Source organism: Ranitomeya imitator, unplaced genomic scaffold (genome assembly GCF_032444005.1).
Source record: "Ranitomeya imitator isolate aRanImi1 unplaced genomic scaffold, aRanImi1.pri SCAFFOLD_131, whole genome shotgun sequence".
NCBI lineage: Eukaryota > Metazoa > Chordata > Amphibia > Anura > Dendrobatidae > Ranitomeya > Ranitomeya imitator.
This window is the reverse complement of record NW_027194164.1, coordinates 75,468-94,946: the sequence shown is the minus strand read 5'-3', so window position 1 is coordinate 94,946 and position 19,479 is coordinate 75,468. Positions and strand designations below refer to the sequence as shown.

At 45.7% G+C, this 19,479-nt stretch overlaps 1 pseudogene; it reads left to right on the top strand.

Moving 5' to 3' along the window:
- The first annotated feature begins 1,420 nt into the window (after nucleotides 1-1,420).
- LOC138654787 (zinc finger protein 585A-like) lies at nucleotides 1,421-12,885 on the top strand (annotated as a pseudogene).
- Nucleotides 12,886-19,479: the final 6,594 nt, after the last annotated feature.

The window sequence follows — 19,479 nt, the reverse complement described above, 5'->3', positions numbered from 1 at the left end:
AGGTGTATGGCTGCTATCTAGCGCCCGACTTAGCCTACAGCACTAAACACACATCACAGCGTCCTGTAGCTGTGCCTGCCAGTACGGCGCCGTGCGCCTGCCTTGCGCTTTCCATACCCGAGTCTGGGTGGTTAGTGGCGTCCGTTAGTGCGGCATCGCTCGCACTCTTGTGCACATAGAATTCTTAAGGTTCTCTACACACCCAGTTGCGGTGTTACGCCAGCAAGGGTCTAATCGGGCTCCAATCCCTTCTGGGGTTAAGTCCGCTGACCACTTGCTCGCGCACTAGTGCGGTACTGCGGTCCTGTGAATTAACAGGATTGCTTTCTTCACGCTGGGTGAGGTTTAACCCACGCGTGTATACTTTAGTGTACCGCCATATTGTCTGCAAATTGCTAGCAGCAGGTTCTCACCTGCACGGTGGACCCCGGACTGCGAACGCACCTTTATCATCTGTCTTGGTGCGTTCCGCCAGTCCTAACAGGCTGTTGCATCACGGAATACGTTCACCCTGGTGTTCTAGTGGTGGAGACTGGAGTCGTGGAGGATGTCCTCCTATGAATCTTTTCCCAATTTAAAGGAGCTGGTCTCCTATACATGGAATGCCCATACACGACAAATCTTTCCCCCTGGGGGTACACATTTTTTTCTTTAAATAAAATATTTTCGGGCATCATAAACACCCTTGCAAAAATCTAGAGTAGCTGTAGAATTACAGAACACGTTCACCCTAGTGTTCTAGTGGTGGTGGTGGATGATGATGATGAGGAGGAGGATAACACCAAATAGCCATAATCAGGTAGCGTATACCAATACGTGGGTGTGAAGAGGTGCATAGGAATACACCTCCCAAAAAAAGACACTGTATTGGAGGTTATGTTCGCGGGTGGAGGCCGGTGCTGGAGGCTCCAATATTCTCTATGTGGAGTGCGGCTCTGCAGGTGGAGGTCGGTGCTGGAGGCTCCATTATTCTCTATGTGGAGTGCGGCTCTGCAGGTGGATGTCGGTGCTGGAGGCTCCATTATTCTCTATGTGGAGTGCGGCTCTGTGGGTGGAGGTCTCTACAATATCAGATCCTCTCAGTGACGATCTTCTACGTAAGAAAATTTTCCTTGTTTACCCATCTAAGATGGATATGGACAGAGACAAGATGGCAGACAAGATATTATACCTCACCCTAGAGATCCTCTTCCGGTTTACTCGTTACACAGTAGTGAAAAAGATCTCTAGTGAGCGCTGTCAGGACCCTGTGTCTGATGGATGGGGAAGACCCCTGAGCCCAATCACAGGGCCTCCACCTCACCCCCTGATACATGAGGACATCAATGACCAGAAGATCCTAGAACTCATCTGCAAGATGATTGAGCTGCTGACTGGAGAGGTTCCTATAAGGTGTCAGGATGTCGCCATCTATTTCTCCATGGAGGAGTGGGAGTATTTAGAAGGACACACAGCTTTGTACAAGAACGCCATAATGGAGGTTCTCCAGCCCCTCACATCGCCAGATCTATCCAGTAAGAGGACAACACCAGAGAGATGTCCTTGTCCTCTTCTTCCACAGGACTGTAAACAAGAAGATCCTAATGTTCCTCAGGATCACCAGAGTGAAGATCTGACCAACATTTATACTACAGAGACATATGTGAGGGGTGATGAGCAGTGTAAAGAGGAGATTCCTTCATATGACTACCCAGCACATGACTGTACCCGGAGATCAGAGGGACAGCTGACATCTTCAATTTTTAAATCGGATGACCTCAAAATCCCACAGGATGCAACTGAATTGAATGCCATGACTTCAGATATACCATCATCCCTTCACAGCAAAGTTCTGTCATCTGATCCTTTGAAAAAGGTCCTGTCTTCTGATTTATTACTGACTACAAAGGAAAATGATAGTCACAAAATGAGCATTAAAGCACAATCTGCTCTTAAAGAAAAGAAGTCATTTTCACATTCAGTATATGGAAATACCATAAACCAAAGAACCCACACAACTGTGGTTAAGCACCAGAGAACCCACACAGGAGAGAAGCCATTTTCCTGTTCTGAATGTGGGAAATGTTTTAAACAAATCGGCTTTGGTTACGCACCACAAAACCCACACAGGGGAGAAGCCGTTTTCATGTTCAGAATGTGGCAAATGTTTTAACGAGAAATCAGTTTTGGTTAAGCACCAAAGAACCCACACAGGGGAGAAGCCTTTTTCCTGTTCAAAATGTGGGAAATGTTTTAACCAGAAATCATATTTGCTTAAGCACCAGAGAATTCACACAGGGGAGAAGCCTTATTCATGTTCAGAATGTGGGAAATGTTTTAACCAGAAATCATATTTGCTTAAGCACCAGAGAATTCACACAGGGGAGAAGCCTTATTCATGTTCAGAATGTGGGAAATGTTTTAACGAGAAATGAAATTTGGTTGTGCACCATAGAGCTCACACAGGGGAGAAGCCTTTTTGCTGTTCAGAATGTGGGAAATGTTTTAACCACAAATATAAACTAGTTACACACCAGAGAACCCACATAGGGGAGGAGCCTTTTTCCTGTTCAGAATGTGGGAAGTGTTTTAACCAGAAACACAAGCTTGTTATACACCAAAGAACCCACACAGGTGAGAACGCTTTTTCCTGTTCAAAATGTGGGAAATGTTTTAACCAGAAATCATATTTGCTTAAGCACCAGAGAATTCACACAGGGGAGAAGCCTTATTCATGTTCAGAATGTGGGAAATGTTTTAACGAGAAATGAAATTTGGTTGTGCACCATAGAGCTCACACAGGGGAGAAGCCTTTTTGCTGTTCAGAATGTGGGAAATGTTTTAACCACAAATATAAACTAGTTACACACCAGAGAACCCACATAGGGGAGGAGCCTTTTTCCTGTTCAGAATGTGGGAAGTGTTTTAACCAGAAACACAAGCTTGTTATACACCAAAGAACCCACACAGGTGAGAACGCTTTTTCCTGTTCAAAATGTGGGAAATGTTTTAACCAGAAATCATATTTGCTTAAGCACCAGAGAATTCACACAGGGGAGAAGCCTTATTCATGTTCAGAATGTGGGAAATGTTTTAACGAGAAATGAAATTTGGTTGTGCACCATAGAGCTCACAAGGGAGAAGCCTTTTTGCTGTTCAGAATGTGGGAAATGTTTTAACCGAAAATCAGATTTGGTTAAGCACCGGAGAATCCACACAGGGGAGGAGTCTTATTCATGTTCATAATGTGGGAAATGTTTTAACGACAAATCAGATTTTGTTGTGCACCATAGAACGCACACAGGGGAGAAGCCTTTTTTCTGTTCAGAATGTGGGAAATGTTTTAACCGAAAATCAGATTTGGTTGTGCACCAGAGAAACCACACAAGGGAGAAGCCTTTTTCCTGTTCAGAATGTGGGAAATGTTTTAACCACAAATCTAAACTAGTTACACACCAGAGAACCCACATAGGGGAGAAGCCTTTTTCCTGTTCAGAATGTGAGAAGTGTTTTAACCAGAAAACAAATTTGTTTAAGCACCAGAGAAGTCACACACAGGGGTGAAGTATTTTTCCTGTACAGAATATGGGAAATATTTTAACCAGAAATTTATTCTTGTTGCGCACCAGAGAACTCACACAGGGGAGAAGCCTTTTTCGTGTTCAGAATGTGGGAAATGTTTTGTGAATAAATCACATCTTCCTTGTCACCAGAGAACTCACACAGGGGAAAAGCCTTTTTCATGTTCAGAATGTGGGAAATGTTTAACCACAAACGTAAACTTGTTGTGCACCAGAGAACTCACACAGGGGAGAGGCCTTTTTCCTGTTCAGCATGTGGGAAATGTTTTACACAGAAGCCAAACTTTGTTAAGCACCAGAGAACTCACACAGTGAAGAAACCCTTTTGCTGTTCAAAATGAGGGAAAAGTTTTAAGCATAAATCAGATTTTGTTATGCACCAGAGAACCACACAGGGGAGAAGCCTTTTTCATGTTCAGAATATGGGAAATGTTTTAAACAGGTATCAGATTTTGATAGTCACAAAAGTATTCACAGACGGGAGAAGCCTATTTCATGTGATTATTCTGGAAAATATTTTACACAGATATTAACTTAACAAACATCAGAGCAGTCACACAGGGGAGAAGCCTTTTCCATGTTCAGAATGTTGGAAATGTTTTAACCAGTAATTGCATTTTCTTAAAGTGGTTGTCCACTATTAAGGCAATCCCTTGTCATTCCTCATGTTTGGCTTTGTTAACCCCTTTCCCACCTTGGACGTATCCATATGTCCCTGTAATCTGGGTCATATTGACATCCCGATGACTTTGCTGTCACACGGCTGTGCAAACGCGATCATCGATGGGATTCAGCTGATTCTGACTGCTGACACCTGACACTCAGTGCCAGGCATGGTCCCACACCGCTCCCGCGGTACTTTAACCCCCTGAGTGATGTGATCGAGCTCACAGCAGACCGCCTCTTTGCCTTTGGATTGGAGACCCTGCAACATCTTTGTGGGGTCCTGATCGTTGCCATGGTGACCCAATGTCGTGATGTTCCTCACCATAGATGCCACAGCATCTCAATCAGAATAAGGTCAAGACTTTGACTAGGCGACTCCAAAGTCATAATTTTGTTTTTCTTAAGCCGCTCAGAGGTGGACTTACTGTTGTGTTTTGGATCTTTCATGAGATGTACAGGAGGGCCTCCTGAAAAAATGTTCCCATTATAAGAAAGTCGGTCTCCCATAGTGTTTGCCTATGCATTGAATGCAAGGCCTGCCCTGCCCCAAAGTTACAGGCACCACAATAAGCCTTTGAAATGACGTAGTGGGTGGCCACTTGAAAAGCAAGTTCACATTATTCATTTGGTACTCCCATACTGTTTACTTATGCATTGATTACTCCCACACTGTTTACTTACACATTGAATGCAAGGCCTGACCTGCACCAAAGTTACACGCACCCCAATAAGCCTTTGAGCCCACTTACTGGATGGCCACAGGAAAACCAAGTTCACATTATTCATTTGGTACTCCCATACTATTTGCTTATGAATTAAATGCAATGCCTGCCCTTCTCCAAATTCACACGCACTCCAATAAGCCTTGGAAGAGACGTAGAGGTGGGCGGGCATCTTAAACACCCTTGCCAAAAACTAGAGTGGCTGTTGCATCACGGAATACGTTCACCCTGGTGTTCTAGTGGTGGAGACTGGAGTCGTGGAGGATGTCCTCCTATGAATCTTTTCCCAATTTAAAGGAGCTGGTCTCCTATACATGGAATGCCCATACACGACAAATTTTTCCCCCTGGGTGTACACATTTTTTTCTTTAAATAAAATATTTTCGGCCATCATAAACACCCTTGCAAAAATCTAGAGTGGCTGTAGAATTACAGAACACGTTCACCCTAGTGTTCTAGTGGTGGTGGATGATGATGATGAGGAGGAGGAGGATAACACCAAATAGCCATAATCAGGCAGCGTATACCAATACATGGGTGTGAAGAGGTGCATAGGAATACACCTCCCAAAAAAAGACACTGTATTGGAGGTTATGTTTCGCTGTGATCATTCGGTGGTGTACTGAAGTCTGGCCCAATCCAGTCAGAGTGTCAACATTTTCAGTTGACAGGCCGATTCGCTTAGCAGTTATAATTTTACCCTTGGCACTAAAAAAAACCCACTCTGACAAAATGCTAGCAGAGCAGGGCAGGCCAGCACCTCCAAGGCGTAGAGAGCCAATTCATGTCACGTGTCCAGCTTGGATGCCCAATAATTGAAAGGCACAGAGGAATTCAGGAGGACGTTGGTACGGTCAGCAAGGTACTCCCTCAGCATGTTTCCAAACATTCAACTCCTTGTGACAGTACCCCGCCCCTCTGTCAGGGTGACAGGAGCGTCTGAGAAAACTCTCCCAGAACTTAGCCAGTGTTCCCCTTCCTCTGCTGAATTGGAGTTGTGTCTCTCGCCTGTACTCCTTGGTTGTCCAACGAACTGTGACGTCTGCCGCCAGTGTTCTCAGATGGTAATTTTTTTTAATAATTCCGCAACAAGGGCCCTCTGGTACTGCACCATTTTAGTAGACCTGTCTGCCTCTGGAAGAAGAGATTGAAAGTTCTCCTTGTAGCGTGGGTCTAGAATTGTCACCAAAAATATTCATAATACATGCCAGACTGTTAATAGGCAAGACTTCCATGTCCTCACCAACAGGACGACTGACCATGTTCAGGACTCAGTCCCGGAGCGCGTCCCGGAGCGCGTCCCGGAGCGCGTCCCGGAGCGCGTCCCGGAGCGCGTCCCGGAGCGCGATTCTGAGGAACTTGTGTATGAGGAGGAGTCAGTGCGTACAGACTGGATTCCTGCAATCCTTGGAGTGGGCAGGACGTGTCCTGCGCCACTCGCACGATCTGTACCCGGCTTAACTTTAACCCAATGGGTAGTGAGGGAAAGGTATCGCCCCTGTCCATGTTGACTGGTCCACGCATCGGTGGTGGTGAGGTGGACCTTGCTACTGACGGCATTCAGTAGCGCGTGATTTATGTGTCCCTCCACATGCTTGTGCAGGGCAGGTACGGCTTGCCTGCTGAAATAAAAGCGGCTGGGCACCTTGTACTAAGGGACTGCCAATGCCATCAAGTCACGGAAGCTGTCAGTCTCCACCAGCCTGAATGAGAGCATTTCCAGTGACAGAAGTTTGGCAATGCCTGCATTCAGAGCCTGTGCTCGGGGGTGGTTTGCCGAGAATGGCCGACTTTTCTCCCATGCCTGTACTACCGATGGCTGTAGACTGGGCTGGGAGTGTGAGGATGACTGGAAATGTGGTGATGTGGGTGGAATTACAGTGGGTCTCTGGACAACAGTGCCAGAGGTTCTTCCATGGCGATCTTGGGAGGAAGCCGAACCAGCTGTGTGTGAGCTGGAGGAAGAGGCAACACGAGCTGAAGAGGTAGTAGCTGCCGCTGTTGGTTGGCCTAGGTATTCAGTGTGTTTTTGTAACTCCACTGTGTGCCTGGTCCGCACATGTTTCCACATATTTGTGGTATTGAGGTTGCTGACACTTTTCCCTCTTTTGACTTTCTGATTACACAGCTTGCATTTGACAAAGCAAATGTCATCTGCAACTGTGTCAAAAAAAGACCAGGCACTGCAAGTCTTAGGAGCGCCCTTTTTGGCTTTTGGAAGAGACAAGCTCCTAACGGTTGCCAAAGTGGAGGCTACAGGCTCCGCAGTCTTCCCCCTCCCTCTCCCTCTTTGGCCCATTCGGGGAATCTCTTCCTCAGAGCTGCTCCGACCACCTTCCTGTACCTCACGCCACGATGGGTCAAGGACCTCATCATCTACACTACCCTCTGCCACCAACTACTCCTCCTGGGTAGTCTCGGCAGCACAGTACGCACCAGAAAGCAGTTTCATCATCAGATGCGTACTGCGCTGTGGTGACCGGAGGCACTGGCCCACCCGCCTCTTCAGAGTCAGAGAGACAAAGCTGTTGGGCATCACTGCACACTGCCTGTTCTTCCATTTCTCCAATGCTGCTTGGCTGGCCTGTTGTTTCCAAGCCAAGAGATTCAGAGAACAGAAGTAGAGACGGCTCCTGTCCTGGGCTCTCTAACTGCCTGGGCTCTCTAACTGCCTGGGCAATTTGGCCGGTGGTGAGGAGACAGATGGCTGCTCTCCAGTGCTCTGTGCCTGAGAGGATGTGGCACTAATTGAAGTCGATGCGTTAGCTGCCATCCATCCGACAACGGCTTCAATTTGATCTTCACGCAGCAGCGGTGTACGGCGCTCTCCTACAAAGCTGCGCATGAAGGACTGTTCCCTGCTGAAACTGGGAGATGATGAGTCACCGGTGCCCAAAGCAGGCACAGAATCACCACGTCCTCTCCCTGCTCCACGCCCACGTGCCTTACTCCCTGCCCTCTTCATCTTGGTTGACAGATAAAGATAAGCAGAAAAGCACTAAGGCCTTAGTGTGCTTATTCCTGAACAGCTCCTCCTAACAGGTATAAGAAACACTAATTTTCTAAAGTGTGGACTAGACTTTATTATAAGTTAATGTGGCCTACACAACTGTTAAGGGGTGTGGTTGGTGAACTTTACTTTTTTTTTTTTTTTTGGGGGGGGGGGGCAGATCGGACTACAGAGCGAGTTTCACTCACACGGAGACCGTGCAGACAGCCGTAAACGGCGCTGCAAGGCCCAAAAAACCTCCTCTGTTATCCTATGTAGTGTTTTTCCACAATTTTGCTGGATATGGGTGGAAACCCACTAATAGGAAATTTTTGAAAAAATGTGCAGCAGGCTACACTATTAGCAAAAAAGGACAATTTATTTTACGGTATGAGGCAGTGACGCACCCTGAGCTGAATACAACCGGCTGCGGCTGCACACAGACTACAGAGTGAGCTGCACACACACACACACACAGACCTTGCAGAACGCTGTTAAAACAGCGCTTCAAGGCAAAAGCAAGGTGAACACACAGCGGTTGCTAAATTAGCCTGGGAAAAGCGCAATGAAGCAATCCGCTATCTCAACTGGCCCTCAGTCAGAACACAGTGTCCTGTCCCTAACTGAATTCACAGCAGAGTGAGCGCAAAATGGCGGCAGCGTTTTTTTCATAGTGCATCATGACATCATTTCAGCAGCCAATCACAGCCTTGCCAGTAGTTACATGCCCACCATGCTAAACAGGATGTGCCCACACTTCCAATCATTCCTCATTGGCTGCATGCGTGCAGTTTCAATTCTGGGAACTTCCGATTCAGGTATCCGATATGCGGTAAATATCGAAAATCGGTATCGGAATTCCGATACCGCAAATATCGGCCGATACCCGATACTTGCGGCATCGGAATGCTCAACACTACTCCCTATGCTAAGATCGGTAGAATTAAGATGGCAGTCGGCGTGCACGCCCCTTTATAGCCCCTGTGACGCCGCAGAAAGCAAGCCAGCCAATCACTGTAATGCCCTTCTCTAAGATGGTGGGGACTGAGACCTATGTCATAGTAACATAGTAACATAGTAACATAGTTAGTAAGGCTGAAAAAAGACATTTGTCCATCCAGTTCAGCCTATATTCCATCATAATAAATACCCAGATCTACGTCCTTCTACAGAACCTAATAATTGTATGATACAATATTGTTCTGCTCCAGGAAGACATCCAGGCCTCTCTTGAACCCCTCGACTGAGTTCGCCATCACCACCTCCTCAGGCAAGCAATTCCAGATTCTCACTGCCCTAACAGTAAAGAATCCTCTTCTATGTTGGTGGAAAAACCTTCTCTCCTCCAGACGCAAAGAATGCCCCCTTGTGCCCGTCACCTTCCTTGGTATAAACAGATCCTCAGCGAGATATTTGTATTGTCCCCTTATATACTTATACATGGTTATTAGATCGCCCCTCAGTCGTCTTTTTTCTAGACTAAATAATCCTAATTTCGCTAATCTATCTGGGTATTGTAGTTCTCCCATCCCCTTTATTAATTTTGTTGCCCTCCTTTGTACTCTCTCTAGTTCCATTATATCCTTCCTGAGCACCGGTGCCCAAAACTGGACACAGTACTCCATGTGCGGTCTAACTAGGGATTTGTACAGAGGCAGTATAATGCTCTCATCATGTGTATCCAGACCTCTTTTAATGCACCCCATGATCCTGTTTGCCTTGGCAGCTGCTGCCTGGCACTGGCTGCTCCAGGTAAGTTTATCATTAACTAGGATCCCCAAGTCCTTCTCCCTGTCAGATTTACCCAGTGGTTTCCCGTTCAGTGTGTAATGGTGATATTGATTCCCTCTTCCCATGTGTATAACCTTACATTTATCATTGTTAAACCTCATCTGCCACCTTTCAGCCCAAGTTTCCAACTTATCCAGATCCATCTGTAGCAGAATACTATCTTCTCTTGTATTAACTGCTTTACATAGTTTTGTATCATCTGCAAATATCGATATTTTACTGTGTAAACCTTCTACCAGATCATTAATGAATATGTTGAAGAGAACAGGTCCCAATACTGACCCCTGCGGTACCCCACTGGTCACAGCGACCCAGTTAGAGACTATACCATTTATAACCACCCTCTGCTTTCTATCACTAAGCCAGTTACTAACCCATTTACACACATTTTCCCCCAGACCAAGCATTCTCATTTTGTGTACCAACCTCTTGTGCGGCACGGTATCAAACGCTTTGGAAAAATCGAGATATACCACGTCCAATGACTCACCGTGGTCCAGTCTATAGCTTACCTCTTCATAAAAACTGATTAGATTGGTTTGACAGGAGCGATTTCTCATAAACCCATGCTGATATGGAGTTAAACAGTTATTCTCATTGAGATAATCCAGAATAACATCCCTCAGAAACCCTTCAAATATTTTACCAACAATAGAGGTTAGACTTACTGGCCTATAATTTCCAGGTTCACTTTTAGAGCCCTTTTTGAATATTGGCACCACATTTGCTATGCGCCAATCCTGCGGAACAGACCCTGTCGCTATAGAGTCCCTGAAAATAAGAAATAATGGTTTATCTATTACATTACTTAGTTCTCTTAGTACTCGTGGGTGTATGCCATCCGGACCCGGAGATTTATCTATTTTAATCTTATTTAGCCGGTTTCGCACCTCTTCTTGGGTTAGATTGGTGACCCTTAATATAGGGTTTTCATTGTTTCTTGGGATTTCACCTAGCATTTCATTTTCCACCGTGAATACCGTGGAGAAGAAGGTGTTTAATATGTTAGCTTTTTCCTCGTCATCTACAACCATTCTTTCCTCACTATTTTTTAAGGGGCCTACATTTTCAGTTTTTATTCTTTTACTATTGATATAGTTGAAGAACAGTTTGGGATTAGTTTTACTCTCCTTAGCAATGTGCTTCTCTGTTTCCTTTTTGGCAGCTTTAATTAGTTTTTTAGATAAAGTATTTTTCTCCCTATAGTTTTTTAGAGCTTCAATGGTGCCATCCTGCTTTAGTAGTGCAAATGCTTTCTTTTTACTGTTAATTGCCTGTCTTACTTCTTTGTTTAGCCACATTGGGTTTTTCCTATTTCTAGTCCTTTTATTCCCACAAGGTATAAACCGCTTACACTGCCTATTTAGGATGTTCTTAAACATTTCCCATTTATTATCTGTATTCTCATTTCTGAGGATATTGTCCCAGTCTACCAGATTAAGGGCATCTCTAAGCTGTTCAAACTTTGCCTTCCTAAAGTTCAATGTTTTTGTGACTCCCTGACAAGTCCCCCTAGTGAAAGACAGGTGAAACTGCACAATATTGTGGTCGCTATTTCCTAAATGCCCAACCACCTGCAGATTTGTTATTCTGTCAGGTCTATTAGATAGTATTAGGTCTAAAAGTGCTGCTCCTCTGGTTGGATTCTGCACCAATTGTGAAAGATAATTTTTCTTGGTTATTAGCAGAAACCTGTTGCCTTTATGGGTTTCACAGGTTTCTGTTTCCCAGTTAATATCCGGGTAGTTAAAGTCCCCCATAACCAGGACCTCATTATGGGTTGCAGCTTCATCTATCTGCTTTAGAAGTAGACTTTCCATGCTTTCTGTTATATTTGGGGGTTTGTAACAGACCCCAATGAGAATTTTGTTACCATTTTTCCCTCCATGAATTTCAACCCATATGGACTCGACATCCTCATTCCCTTCGCTAATATCCTCCCTTAAAGTGGACTTTAGACAAGACTTTACATAGAGACAAACCCCTCCTCCTCTCCGATTTTTACGATCCTTTCTAAACAGACTGTAACCCTGTAAGTTAACTGCCCAGTCATAGCTTTCATCTAACCATGTCTCGGTTATTCCCACTATGTCAAAGTTACCTGTAGATATTTCTGCTTCTAGTTCTTCCATCTTGTTTGTCAGGCTTCTGGCGTTTGCGAGCATGCAGTTTAGAGGATTTTGTTTTGTTCCAATCTCCTCACTGTAGATTGTTTTAGAAATGTTCTTACCTCCCTTCTGAGTATGTTTTCCTGGGTCGTCTTTGTTCGAGTCTAATGTTTTTCTTCCCGTCCCCTCTTCTTCTAGTTTAACGCCCTCCTGATGAGTGTAGCGAGTCTTCTGGCGAATGTGTGTTTCCCAGGTTTGTTGAGGTGTAGTCCGTCTCTGGCGAGGAGTCCATCATACCAGTAATTCACACCGTGGTCCAGGAATCCAAATCATCACGCTGCCCACACTCTGCGTCCACCTTCATTGGCTGAGAAATGGCGCTAAACGCGTCATGAAACGCGACTTGAAACGCGACTTGAAACGCGACTTGACGCGAAGATCGCCGACCTCATGGCCGATCCCACACTGGGATCGGGTCGAGTTTCATGAAACGCGACTTTGCCGAAAGTTGGCGACTTATGAAATTGGCCGATCCGTTTCGCTCAACCCTAGTACTAACCACTGAGCCACCGTGCTGCCCATTTTAACACTGTACTATGGAAAAGGTCTGGCAGTGTTCTCCAGTGTCAACAAGCAAATGCAGAAAAAAAGTGTGCTCTGGATTGCTTTTAAATAAAATAATCAGTATTAAGATGCAAAAACAAATTATTCCTGGCCACTGATACATTGGGCTATTTATATACGGTCAATATCTGTAATAGACAGCAGCAGCAGCAGACAGTAATGGAATGGACCGTCTTGCTGTAGGCAATAAAGTATGCCACATACACAAACTGCCTACCTATCACTGATATCTATATACCCCGTAATTAGTCCTTTGAAGGACTGTTGGTTTAGCTGGATTTGTGGATTCAACAATGGTATACCCACATTAACTGATACCCCACCTATTCTGTCTCTATCGCTGCAGCAACTCTTCCTACACTCATGATTCCGGAGCGGAGTCCGACGAGCAGGGCGGCACCAGGTCTGATATAGAGCTGATATAGAGCTGATGATGCTCTGCAGCCAGCCAATCACAGTAATGCCACAACCAACATGGCTGCATCATGACAAAGCTTGGCAGACAATCTCTGCATGTTGATTGGCGCTCTAAAGAGCGCCAAACATGCTGGGCAGGGATCCGAGCTCCCGCCGAATAACCTCGGAAATGCTCAGCGCTCGCGAAGTATCAAGAGCACTGCGATGCTCGGACGAGTACCTAGCATTGCCGAGGATACTCACTGATTATTATTGTCCATTAGACTATTTCCCTAAATCCTGGTTGCATATTAGTATCAATTAAAAATAGAGATACCTGCTGAGTCATTGCTGGGATTGCCTGTCTCTCCCAAACATATGCGGCATCGGGTCCTTTAGCAATGCGACGGTGTCGCACCCACGTATCGATGTGCAGAGTTTCTCGGAAACTGGAATTGTCTGCATTCCAGGTTGGAACACATAGATGCTAACCACGTATGTGCAGGGAGTTAGTGCTTCCGCCTGAGGCCGTAGATGTGTTCCAGTCTGGAACTCATAGCTGCGATCGTCCTTTTACATAGCGGTGAAGAGGAGGGAATCGCCCCAATCAGGAAATCGTGCAGTGTGTCAAATGCTGCGATACGATTTGTGGGTCTGATGTAAGTCCCTGAGTACTGGAGGCTACTGTCAAAATCCCTGTCCCAGACTCCACCAGGTTCACCCAGTGTGCCATCAAGGAAATGCCTTGTTTATGTGTCTATGATTAGGTGGACCTTCCCTGTAACTGCGTTGGCCAGAGAACGGCTGATATTGTGTAATATGTTCTTCTGTAATGCGGGGACCGCCCTTCGGGTAAAATAGTGGCGGCTGGAAGCGATTGCAGTGTGGCTGCCTCTGCCAAAAGGTCACGGAAGGACTCCGTTCCCACAAGTCATAACAGCAACATTTCCAGAGCTAGCAATCTGGCAATGTGGGTGGGTGGATATTTCTGCTTCCTGTTAAACGTCTGGCGCAGGGTCAACTGACTGCTGAGCTGGGACAGTGATCTGGACATGGTTGCTCACTTTGTGTATGTGCAACCACAGGTTGTGTGTGCAGGAGGCATCAGTGCCTGCTTCGACAGCAGATTGGGAAGGCCGTAAGGGAAGTGTTACACCCTCTGACACAGATTTTGTACTCAGGCATTCTTCCCACCTACTGGGGTGCTTGGCTGCCATGTGATTCTGCATGCTGTAGGTGCTCAGGTTGGCAGTGCTATTGCCTCCTTGTCTGCTTGGTATGGCAGATGCTGGAAATTACAGTTGTTTTGTTTAATGGAATTTCAGAAAAAAAAGTGCCATACTGGTGAACAACGCACCCTTGGCCTGTTCTCTAGCCGAGTTGAGGGACTCTGGAACAGTCGACCACGTTCTCTCTGTGGTCAAACCCCTATCTCTTGCCTGTTTTCGAGCAACAGATCCATCCTCTGCACTGCTGTACTGTGGCCTCATCATCCACCACGTCGTCTTCTAATTCATCAATCTGATCCTCCTTCTGAGTTGCGGATTTATACTGACTTGATGGTAACTGTGCGTCATCATTATCCTTCACCTCTTTAGACATGAATTAACGTTCCCCAATTGACTTTCTTCTGGCTGTGGGTGCTCAAATGTTTGTGTATCATTGCAGTCAACTGCCTCATGACCCTCTTTAATGGTGCAGGGTGAGAATAATTAAAAGGAAACGTAAACAGTTCCTCGGAGTGGCCAGCTTTGGGGTCATGCATCCCCTGGTACTCTTGTAGGAAGGAAGACCTGGTCGAGGACTCAGAGGCCCCAGCCTCTTAGCTACTGGTACTGGACTGTGTGGAAGACTTAGTGGTGCTACATGTCAACACACCGGAGCCTAAGTCCAACGTTGGGTAATTATATTCACCGGTAACCCTCAACTTTTAAACACCACTGAAAAATGTAATTCTTGTAAGCACTATTTCCCTGGCCTGTCTGCGGACTTATGATTCAAATTAAAATCTGTCACTTTCCAATTTCACCCCAGGTTTGGGACTTCTTCCAGCATCACCTTGTATCTTTGCATCTCAAGCACTCAGCACTTTTTAAATACTGTTTTTTACCTCATTAATTATGTTGCTCTCCAAGATGTCCAGCATGTTACAACCCCTGGAAAAAATTATGGAATCACCAGCCTTGGAGGATTTTCATTCAGTTTAATTTTAGAGAAAAAAAGCAGGTCACAGCTGCGGCACAAAACTAAAGTTATTTCAAATGGCAACTTTATGGCTTTAAGAAACACTAAAAGAAATCAAGAACAAAAAATGTGGTAGTCAGTAATGGTTACTTTTTTTAACCAAGCATAGGAGAAAAATTATGGAGTCACTCAATTGAGGGAAACATTATGGAATTGCCCTGTAAATTTTCGTTCCCAAAACTAACACCTGCATCAAATTAGATCTGCTCGTTAGCCAATCACCCCTTCACCTCCATTTGTTCCTCAGATCTTGCACCTTCGATAAGTTTGTCTATTATGACCAGTCCTCCCGCGATTGCAGTAATACACCCTCTATGGTCACCTGCTTGTGTGACGACAGTCTTGAACTTAGAAACATTGTTATCCCCTCCGCTTCCTCGTCTTTTTCTGGGACCACCATCTCATCCCGCAGGCTACTCAAAGTCTGCTCCAGCATATATGATGACCGGAATAGTAATGCTGATGATGTCGTCGTCATATTTAACCATCTTATTAGCCATTTTGAATCTGTGCAGAGGTCCTTAATCTGTGCCCACTCTGTAAACTTAATGTGCTCCACGTCCCTACTGCATTGGCCCAGGCTATACGACATGACAAACTGCGCCAGGGCTCGTTGCTTCTTCCACTGTAGCTGCAACATGTGCAGAGTGAAATTCCACCGTATCAGCACATTCCCCCTATCACCCTATTAACTGACATGGACAAAGACCTCTGTATCGATGCAAGCCGATGACTAGAGGGGTGCGAACGGTGGAAATGAGCACACAACTTACATATTTTCTGTAGCAGCTCACTCAGGCCAGGATAGTGGCTGAGAAAACGCTCTACCACCAGGTTGAGGACGAGAGCCATGCAGGGCACGTGTGTGAGCGTAATACCAAAAAGAAAAAAGGAAGGATCTGAGGTAAAGATAATCCCTAAGGAATCATCAGACGGTGCTATAAGATGACATTAAAAGATCCAAATCAAGGAAAAAGGGGTTTTATATTGAAAAAATAATACACATTTTATTGCACATATTACATAACAGACAATTATACAGGTATATAGGTGAAAAAATCAGTTAAAGATATCAGTGTTCAGATGGAAATAGTAACAATATTAGTCATACACCAGATAGAGAAACACGTGTCTACTTTATCCTGATGTCTGCTATTACCCCTCTGTGCCGCTGGGGGCTTTAGACGTTGCCATAGTGATATCTTGAGGCTGGTATACACAGTGCCTCACCATGTATTTAGCATGTCTGCCTCTTATGGCCTGGATGAGCAGCAAGGCTCTCTGCGCAGACGCGCCCCATGTGTGCGCTGCTTTCTCCCTGTGGTGACCACAGGAGGGAGTTCGATAACAGAATTCACAACACTACCCCACAACACTACCCCCCTTGAAGAGGGGTCACCGAACCCTCACCAGAGCCCCCAGGCCGATGAGGATGAGGCAAATGAAAGGCACGAACAAGATCGGCAGCATGAACATCAGAGGCAAAAACCCAGGAATTATCTTCCTGAACATAACCCTTCCACTTGACCAGGTACTGGAGTTTCCGTCTCGAAAAACGAGAATCCAAAATCTTCTCCACCACATACTCCAACTCCCCCTCGACCAACACCGGGGCAGGAGGATCAACGGAGGGAACCATAGGCACCACGTATCTCCGCAACAACGACCTATGGAACACATTATGGATGGCAAAGGAAGCTGGAAGGTCCAAACGAAATGACACAGGATTAAGAACTTCAGAAATCTTATATGGCCCAATGAAACGAGGCTTAAACTTAGGAAAGGAAACCTTCATAGGAACGTGACGAGATGACAACCAAACCAAATCCCCAACACGAAGTCGGGGACCAACATAACGCCGGCGGTTAGCGAAACGTTGAGTCCTTTCCTGTGACAATGTCAAATTGTCCACCACATGAGTCCAAATCTGCTGCAACCTGTCCACCACCGCATCCACACCAGGACCGAAGGCTCTACCTGCCCTGAAGAGAAACGAGGATGGAAACCAGAATTACAGAAAAAAGGAGAAACTAAAGTAGCCGAGCTGGCCCGATTATTAAGGGCGAACTCAGCCAAAGGCAAGAAGGACACCCAATCATCCTGATCAGCAGAAGCAAAGCATCTCAGATATGTCTCCAAAGTCTGATTAGTTCGTTCGGTTTGGCCATTAGTTTGAGGATGGAAAGCCGAAGAAAAAGACAAATCAATGCCCATCTTAGCGCAAAAGGACCGCCAAAACCTCGAAACAAACTGGAAACCTCTGTCCGAGACAATGTTCTCTGGAATGCCATGGAAACGAACCACATGCTGGAAAAACAATGGCACCAAATCAGAGGAGGAAGGCTATTTAGATAAGGGTACCAAATGGACCATCTTAGAGAAGCGATCACAAACCACCCAAGTGACCGACATCTTTTGAGAAACAGTGAGATCAGAAATAAAATCCATGGAATTATGCGTCCAGGGCCTCTTCGGGATCGGCAGGGGCAAAAGCAACCCACTGGCACGAGAACAGCAGGGCTTAGCCCGAGCACAAGTCCCACAGGACTGCACAAAAGAACGCACATCCCGTGACAAAGAAGGCCACCAAAAGGATCTAGCCACCAAATCTCTGGTACCAAAGATTCCAGGATGTCCAGCCAACACAGAACAATGAATCTCAGAGATAACTCTACTAGTCCATCTATCAGGGACAAATAGTTTCTCCGTAGGACAAAGGTCAGGTCTATCAGCCTGAAACTTTTGCAGCACACGCCGCAAATCAGGGGAAATGGCAGACAAAATTACCCCTTCTTTAAGAATACCCGCCGGCTTCGGAACACCTGGAGAGTCAGGCACAAAACTCCTTGACAGGGCGTCAGCCTTCACATTCTTAGATCCCGGAAGGTATGAAACCACAAAATCAAAACGGGAGAAAAAGAGCGACCCTCGAGCCTGTCTAGGATTCAACCGTTAGGCAGACTCGAGATAAGTCAAATTCTTGTGATCCCGATGTTTAGCTCCTTCAAGCCAATGTCGCCACTCCTCGAATGCCCACTTCATGGCCAACAACTCCCGATTGCCCACATCATAATTACGCTCAGCAGGCGAGAATTTTCTAGAAAAGAAGGCACAGGGTTTCATCACCGAGCCATCAGAACTTCTTTGTGACAAAACAGCCCCTGGTCCAATTTCAGAAGCATCAACCTCAACCTGAAAAGGGAGCGAAACATCTGGCTGGCACAACACAGGGGCAGAAGCAAAACGAAGCTTCAACTCCTGAAAAGCCTCTATTGAGATGCATTAATACTTTTGGCCAGCTGTACTGTTATGACCTGGTGGTTAGGAGCACCCAGAATGACCTGATAGTTAAACCTCATACAGGACGAGCTCTGGGATGTGGGAGCTCTGCTGACCGAAAGCCCTAATCCTATCACACACACTAGAAATAGCCGTGGAGCGCTCCTGACGCTACCTAGGCGCCTCGTCACAGCCTAAGATCTAGCTAGCCCTAGAGATAGAAAATAAAGCCTACCTTGCCTCAGAGAAATTCCCCAAAGGTAAAGGAAGCCCCCCACATATATTGACTGTGAGTAAAGATGGAAGTCACAAACGCAGAAATGAAACAGGTTTCAGCAAAGGGAGGCCAGACTTACTAAATAGACAGAGAATAGGAAAGGTAACTTTGCGATCAGCACAAAAACCTACAAAAGACCACGCAGAGTGTGCAAAAAAGACATTCGCACCGACTCACGGTGCGGAGGGGCCACTCTGCATCCCAGAGCTTCCAGCTAGCAAGACAAAATCATGATAACCAGCTGGACAAGAAAACAGTGAACAAATAATGACTATCAGGAACTTAGCTTCTGCAGGAGAAGGCAGGTCACCAGAGAGATCCAGGAGCGAACTGAACCAATGCAAAAACATTGACAGCTGGCATGGAGTAACGATCTGAGAGGAGTTAAATAGAGCAGCCAACCAAAGGATAAACCACGTCACCTGTGTAAGGAACCTCAGAAGCAGCAGCTTCACTCATAGCCACCAGAGGGAGCCCATAGACAGAACTCGCCGAAGTACCATTCACGACCACAGGAGGGAGTTCGACAACAGAATTCACAGCACCCCCTGCCCTTTTTGTATATACCACACCTCCTGACGAAGATGTAGGCTGTGAAAAGCGCGTCGAGGTATATTTTACCATACACTTTTTTTTTTAATGTTTATAATGTTTACTCCTAAAGGCCTGTATATTTGCAGGAACTTAAGAGTTTACCTATAATCAGCCAGCAATGGCCATTTATGGTCAAAGTTATATCTACCATACCATTAGCCAAAGTGCAATAATACTTCACACTAATGCTGCAAAGTGTCACTATGCTTTAGGTTTTCCAGAAACATGT